Raw genomic sequence first — 8,635 nt, 5'->3', positions numbered from 1 at the left:
ATGTGTTGCTGATCGCAAATCTCGAGATCAGCTGAACCGATTTCGCTTGAAGTACGAAGATGGTTCTTACGGAGGGAATTTTTTTAAAAATTGCCTGAAAAAGAATCGACTGTTAGGCGGTACGAAGTTCGCCAGGGCAGCTAGTGTATTATATTTTGTTTTACACTATATTATTTAGATATACTAGCTGTTACCCGCGACTTCGTGTGTGTCGCTTCAATCCACGGAGGAGAAAAATAAATCTTCTGTGACTCTACTAATATATTATAAACTATGCGAAAGTGTAAAACCGTTTTTGATAAAATTTCGTACAGAGTTAGATTAAATCCCGGGGACGGACATAAGCTTTTTATCCTGGAAGACCAAAGAGTCCCCTCGGGATTTTAAAAACCTAAATCCACGTGAACGAAGTCGCTGCTATCAGCAGCTAGTGGTAGTGAAATAAAATTGAAGGGGCATGGGTTTATTAAAAACTGTCATACCCCTTCCAGGTTAACCCGCTTCCATCTTAGACTGCATCGTCACTTACCACCAGGTGAGATTGCAGTCAAGGGCTAACTTGTATCTGAATCAGTACCCTTATTAGTTATTATAAATGCGAAAGTGTGTTTGTTTGTTGGTTTGTCAACGGTGCAACGGATTGACGTGATTTTTTGCATGGGTATAGTTTAAGACCTGGAGAGTGACATAGGCTACTTTTTATCCCGGAAAATCAAAGAGTTCCCACGGGATTTTTAAAAACCTAATTCCACGCGGACGAAGTCGCGGGAATCAGCTAGTAAAAAAAATAACCAGTCCTAAGAATAGAAATGGTAAGTATTAAATCCTCAAGAGACTTTTGGTAGGTACTATATTATGTACTTTTGGATACTATGTAGGTAGTTAGGTAAATAAACTAAGTTTACCTACTCACATTAAAATAATCCGTTGAAGTTCTTGAAGTTAACAACTTAACCCACAGCACCAAATTCGCAAGCACCACTGTTCAAACGAATGCCGCAGATCTCACTGGCGAACTGTGATACAGTTTTGCGAAATTATGTTTTTATAGAGCGGAACACGGGGGCATCTGCCCATTGTCTTTGCTAACATCTTGGCGTACCTCCTACTGGCCCCAAAACAGGGCCCTATAGTACGCGACAGGTCTAGATGGCAATTGGGGTGGGAACGCCGTTGTCTAAATATCTATATAATAGGAAAATATGACTGACTGACTGACTGATCTATCAACGCACAGCTCAAACTACTTGACGAATCGGACTGAAATTTGGCATGCAGATAGCTATTATGACGTAGGCATCCGCTAAGAAAGGATTTTTGAAAATTCAACCCCTGAGATGGTGAAATAGGGGTTTGATGTTTGTGAAGTCCACGCAGACGAAGTCGCGAGCATAAGCTAGTTATAGATAAGTCAGGACTTTGAATTTTATACATACAGATGATAAAATAATTTGCATTCCAAAGACAGAAAGTAAAAAGTAGCCATTCTTTTCGTCCCAGAAAATCAAAAAGTTCCCACGGGATTTTCAAAATAATTTAGGTATTTCCACCAAAATGTTCACGAGGACAAATTCACGAGCATCGGCTAGTCCTAATTTTGGATGTTTGGATGTTTGTTACTCAATCACGCAAAAACTACTGGACGGATTTGGCTGAAATTTGAAATGGAGATAGATTATACCCTGGATAATCCCATAGGCTACTTTTTATCCCCGAAAATCAAAGAGTTCCCGCGGGATTTTGAAAAACGTAAATCCACGCGAATGAAGTCGCGAGCATCAGCTAGTAGAATATAATTTATAGTTCATTAAACTTATAAAGGCTTCTGTTTACGTGATTTGCCGTTTTTCCCTTGAAATAACAAAAAAGTGTCGTTGTGGAGGACAATGCCTTAAGAATTGCTGATCTTATCGTAGTTTTAAGTAAACTACTTTGAAGTTTAGCCGCTGTGTGCTACTAACAAGCTTTGCTTTAACGTAATAACATTTAAAAAAACCGTAATCTATATATATATATTAAAGGAAAAGCTGACTGACTGACTAACTAACTGATCTACCAACTCACAGCTCAAACTACTGGACGGATCGGGCTGAAGTTTGGCATGCAGATAGCTATCATGACGTAGACGTCCGCTAAAAATTTTGAATACTCACTTAGGAATAATGTAGCTTTCTGCTGTTGAAAGAATTTTCAAAATCGGTTTAGTAGTTTCAGAGTAACCACCCTACAAAGAAACTTACAAACATTAACTCTTTATAATATTAGTGTACCTAGATATTAAGATATGGCTGTGACATGTCGCCTGTATAATGGGGAGTGCTCTGAAGAGCTTTTTGACCTCATTCCACCCTCTTTTTTCTACAACCGCACCGCGCGCCACCGTAAGGAATTTCACCCTCACCATCTGGGTGTCTGGTGCACTTCGACCGTCCGCTGCGCCAGATCCTTCTTTCCACGCACGTGCAAACTGTGGAACCAACTCCCATCGGCGGTGTTCCCACTAGATTATAACATGGGGTTATTCAAGGGGCGGACCAACAAATTCCTAAAAGGCCGGCAACGCATCGGCGGCTCCTCTGGTGCTGCAAATGTTCATGGGCGGCGGTAATCACTTAACATCAGGTGACCCGCCTGCTCGTTTGCTCGCTATATCTATTAAGAAAAAAAAATACAGAGAGATAGACGAACAGACGAACTGAACGAAAATATAAGGGTTCCTTGTTTTTCTTGCAAAGGTTTGGCTAGTAATCGGGTTTTCCCATACAAAAGACTTCAACGCACTCCAATATACGAATTGAAATCAAATCAAATCAAATGTTTTATTCAAAATAGGTAATAAATTACACTTTTTGATGGTTGGTTGTTGCAATTGTAAGATGATGATGATGAAGGATTTGACGACCTCCCTGGCGCAGTGGTCTTATTAGCGGGAGGTCCTGGGTTCGATTCCTGGCGGGGATTTGGAATTTTATAATTTCTAAATTTCTGGTCTGGTCTGGTGAGAGGCTTCGGCCGTGGCTAGTTACCACCCTACCGGCAAAGCCGTGCCGCTAAGCGATTTAGCGTTCCGGTACGATGCCGTGTAGAAACCAAAGGGGCATGGGTTTATTAAAACTGCCATACCCCTTCCAGGTTGGGCCGCTTTCATCTTAGACAGCATCGTCACTTACCACCAGGTGAGATTGCAGTCAAGGGCTAACTTGTATCTGTATTAAAAAAATTAAAAAAAGTGGTGATCATTTTTACACGAACCTAAAGTTACGAGGGATAAGTAGAATAAGTACCTACTTAGTTATAAAAATAACTAAGTACTTCTTATCCTATTATTATTTTAAATATTTTATTTTGAATACCTTAAAATAATAATAACACAATTCTATTAAATAAATTTAAATCTAAATTAAAAGTACTTATAAATATTAAAATAAAACATACAAACTTAAATAAACCTTACCAACTTAAAATTAAACGTCGTCAAAAAGTCCGCCCCTGGTTGCCCCTGGGCCAAAGGTGCCCATTAAGCTGGCACTATTGCCCCGCTGAATGGCGATGGACAACTCTTTCCCTCAGACGACGGCCGATGTCACGTACGATTTTTTTTATTTTAAACTAGAGGATGCCCGCGACTTCGTCCGCGTGGATTTAGGTTTTCCAAAAATCCCGTGGGAACTCTTTGATTTTCCGGGATAAAAAGTAGCCTATGTCCTTCCCCGGGATGTAAGCTACCACTGTACCAAATTTCATCAAAATCGGTTAAACCATTGGACCGTGAAAAATTAGCAGACAGACAGACAGACAGACAGACACACTTTCGCATTTATAATATTAAGTAAGGATTGGGCTGGATGAATTAGGCTGGGGACTAGAAAGCAAGGAGTTCCTTTGCCCCTAGGGCGCTCTCGACATTTAATCCGCCTCTGATTTTAGCCATTAGCCCTACACGGTCCGATGGTGAACTAAATACTTGCAAACGACGATCTGCTGATCTTTGACATGGTTTTGTAAGGACACCTTAAAAAGACAATTGTCTTGAAATAATTTTGTAACATCATAAAACTTCATTATCTAGAATATGCACGTATATACCAATCACGTTTTTGAAATAGGTAGGTACTTATTTACTTAGTCATCATCATCATTTTAACCCGATAGGGTCTTGGATTGTTGTAATAAAATGAAGTGATTTTTTGTATAACGATAGTGTCATCATCATCATCAATCGAAGGATGTCCACTGCTGGCCATAGGTCTCTTGTAAGGACTTCCACACGCCACGGTCTTGCGCGACTGAATCCACTGGCTCCCTGCGACTCGTCTCATATCGGTTGTACGAACTATGTGCCCTGCCCTTTGCCACTTTAGCTTCAGCTAGCAGGCTTCAGCTTCCCGTTGAGCTATGTCGGTTATTCTAGTTCTCCTACGGATCTCCTGACAAAAAATTTAGGCCCGGGATCGAACCCCCGACTTCAGACTAGAAGGCGGACGTCCTAACCACTAGGCTACTGGCTATCACAGCTTCGCTAATAAATTATTATTCATCATTGATCATGATGAATAATAATAATGTATCAAAGTCGTGAGAAACTCACTCAATTTCTACAGTAAAACACGTAATCAGAGCTGCAGTAAAAACTAATAATATGGAGAACCCATTACTCAAATTTCGACATATTCGTACCGTATTGTTCAATTTCGTGCTTAATTTGACCTTCAATAAACTTATTAAGATTCGCTGATGATACCAAGTTAACCACGTAAAAGTGATTGATAATTACTTAATTATAGGTAGAATCTATATCAGTAGGTACCCTTATTATAAATGCAAAAGTGTGTTTGTTTGTCCTTCAATCACGTCGCGACGGTGCAACGGATTAACGTGATTTTTTGCATGAGTATAGATAAAGACCTGGAGAGTGACATAGGCTACTTTTTAACCCTGGAAAATCAAAGAGTTCCCGCGGGATTTTTAAAAACCGAAATCCAAGCGGACGAAGTCGCGTGCATAATCTAATACATAAATAAAAAGAAAACTGACTGACTGACCGACTGTCTATCAACGCACAGCTTAAACTACTGGAACCGGTGTTAGAAAGAGAAACCCCACATAACCCGATTTATCAAGAGATCGGTATCATCTCGTATTCTTAAGATACCCGATTTCTTTGGGGAGAGATCGGAGAAGATTTCACCACCAACAAAAAAAGGTTTTTTATTCATTCAGATACAAGTTATCCCTAGAGTTAGACTGCAATCTCACCTGGTGGTAAATGATGATGCAGTCTATGATGGAAGCGGGCTAACCTGTAAGAGGTACGGCAGTTTTTATTAAACCCATGCTCTTTTGGTTTCTACTTTTATGCACGGCATCGTATCGGAACGCTAAATCACTTAGCGGCACGGCTTTGCCGGTAGGGTGGTAACTAGCCACGGCCGAAGCCTCCCACCAGACCGGACCAGACATTTAGAAATTATAAAATTCCAAACCCCTGCCAGGAATCGAACCCGGGACCTCCGACAAATAAGACCACAGCGCTTACCACTGCGCCAGGGAGGTCGTTAAAAAAGGTAGATTCTATATCGTACATATAGGTCAAAGAGATGAAATACAAAGTAAACTGTAATAGTTTAATATCTATGATCTAGGTAGGTACACAATGGGGCCGATTCTCCTGTACACAATCTCTAAACTAAACTAAAATAACAGGTCATCTAGTGCCATCCTTTTCCGCAAGCAACATTATGAAAAGGATAGCAATAGATTTAGACGTTTGATTTTAGTTTTTTTTTTCTCTCTAATGAAAATATTAGCCATGACCCTTGACTAACATTCCCTTTTCCTCTCCAACTAAGCGTAAAGCTTGTGCTAGGAGTAGGTACGACAATAGTGCAACGGGTGGGGTTTGAACCGGCGACCTTTCGAATTTCAGTCCGCACCTTTAACCGTTGAGCTACTGAGGCTATAAATTTAGTTTAGAGATTGTGTACAACGGAATTAACCACACTGTTCATTAAACAATCTCCCCATGGGTTTCACACGAAGTTACGAGAACTTTACAAAACGCATGCAAATGATATGGTTGTAATGGTTTAACGGTAGAAAGGAAGGTTGCTTTGATACAATTAAAACTGCCTATATATACTACAAGCTGACCCACCCTGGCTTCGTTCGGGTGGAATTTAGAAAATCAAGGTGGAGGTTGAATTTCCCAAAAATTCTGAAACACGTATTACTTCATTTGTGACAGAAAACCATAAAAACCAATTTGCATGCATAAAATTTTATTGTAAAGTTTGACATATTTTTTAAATGAATCTAAACATTTTAAAATAAAAAACAATTTGCATGCAAAAAACTTGAAAAATGACGGACTTTCATACAAACTTTCATCCCCTATTTAACCCCCTTGGTAGTAGAATTTTCAAAAATCGTAAAATATGTTAACTTCAAAAATGACGTGTACGAGTACCTAATCTATGTATGAAGTTGGGCGCATACTTTTTATCCTGGAAAATCAAGGAGTTCCCACGGGATTTTTAAAAACCTAATTCCACGCGTACGAAGTCGCTGGCATCAGCTAGTTTCAGATAAATTATAAGAATTTTGAAATTTGAATAAAAATTAAAAAATATTGAAAAGGGTTATTTCTAGTACGACGGTACGGAACGCTTCGTGTGCGAGTCCGACTCGCACTTGGCCGGTTTTTTTAATTAGATATGTGCTATGTAGGTTGTAGGTATGAATGAACTATAAAAACAAATATTTACATAATATGCATTGTGTTTAAACGATCTGATACATATTATTACATCAGGATGTTTACACACATAGCAGACACAACCTTGCTTTCCTCACAAGTATCAAGGGTCCGGATCCGTCGAAGATGGCCAAAAAACAATCAACAAAACACATTGCACAAAATACACAAGTACTTTTATGGTAGAAGTTATAAGCGAACAGCGTTTCCAACATGATAAAGATCATTTTTTAATGAGGAGGTTTCCAGGCAACGTTCGAGAAAATTTTCATAGATGGCGCTGAAAACTTCCACCACTAAAGATGAAAAATAATACCTATATCTATATCATCTTTGCTTTAAATTTTTCAATTACTTCTATTATAGTTCACAGATTTTGTGGGGTTCTAAGAAACGGAAGGAAAATTGCAGTGCACGCTAGCTCTTACTCTTCATCTATGTCATTGATTGACACGACCTAAACATTAAAGCATAGATCATATAGATATTATAGGTATTATTTTTCATCTTTAGTGGTTGTAAAATTCAGCGCCATCTATAAAAAAATTCTCGAACGTTGCCTGGAAACCTCATCATTGGTTTTTTTGACATCTTTACATTTATTGGTTCATAAATCATACCTGACTTTTCATTGCTATAATTGGTTTTGACATATTTTTTTTATTTTGTATTGTATTAAATAATGATTACTTTGTATTTTGTAATTTGTATAAACTCTCAATTTAACTATAATTTAATTAGGTATATCTCAATTGTTATTTTATGAACTGCATGAAAATGTACAAAAATAATTCATTTCTAAAATTGTATACCTACATACTACCTACCACAATATTTGTACGCCACTACGGCTCATGTGTTGAACTCATGTTGAACTTCACAATAATTATTATTTTTTGTAACACACATTATGCAAATAAAGAATTTCTATTTCTAGATTACCTATAATACTTTAAAACGGCCAAAAACTGTCGTCCGCGTAAAGTTCAAAATCCTTTGTAGGCGAGTATTTCACTTCTCTACCCATAATTATTAAATAAATAATAAATAAATCGATAGCCATTTATTTATATATTTATTTCCAAAATACATAATTACAATTGTTATCTAAGTAGGTAGGTACATTATTAGATTATTAATTGTTATCTGTCTAGTTTGTAAGATCTATATAAATCGCTTATGTCTTATATAATATATAATATTATTCCCATAATTATTACCGATACCCTTAAGTAATACCGATTTTTTCAATACCGCTACCCGGGATCCCGGTATTGGTTTGTGAAAAAATTGAAATTCGGAAAAAAAATTATTAATGAAGAAATGTTTCCGAATAAAGTAATTTATTCGTATTAACTTGCCATTGCGTTACAGCCTGTATACGTCCACGGCTGGACGTAGGCCTATCCAAGAGCAAGCTTTTAAGCTTTTTTACCTTTACATTTTAAAACAGATTTCTATTTATTTTTAAACATACCTACCTACTTAAAAGTTTTTGATTTATCGTGCAAAATGTCGAAAAAATACGACTGTAGTACGAAACGTTTTTTTTTTTATTAATTTCATTTCTCATCACTTAAGGCACTCATGAACCCGGTCGAACAGATGAAAACAATCGACTATTGATTGTGACCTTGCTCCACATGGACCAATATACTAGAGCAATGTCTTATGGGGAGATGAAATCTATGAGTGCGATTAATGGTTTGTTGATAACATTTGACGGTTCAAGTAATTACCTTGATCATCTTCAGTAATTAATTAATAAATCTATTAATCTGAGTTGATCATCGAGCCGCGGTAGACTAGTGGTTGAGACGTCCGCATCATATTGAAGAGTCCGCATATCTTATCTCTGCAATCTCAGCTGGTGGTAAGTGA

This window comes from Maniola hyperantus, chromosome 25 (assembly GCF_902806685.2).
Source record: "Maniola hyperantus chromosome 25, iAphHyp1.2, whole genome shotgun sequence".
Taxonomy (NCBI): Eukaryota; Metazoa; Arthropoda; class Insecta; order Lepidoptera; family Nymphalidae; genus Maniola; species Maniola hyperantus.
The sequence above is the reverse complement of the archived record's forward strand: the minus strand, read 5'-3'. Positions refer to the sequence as shown.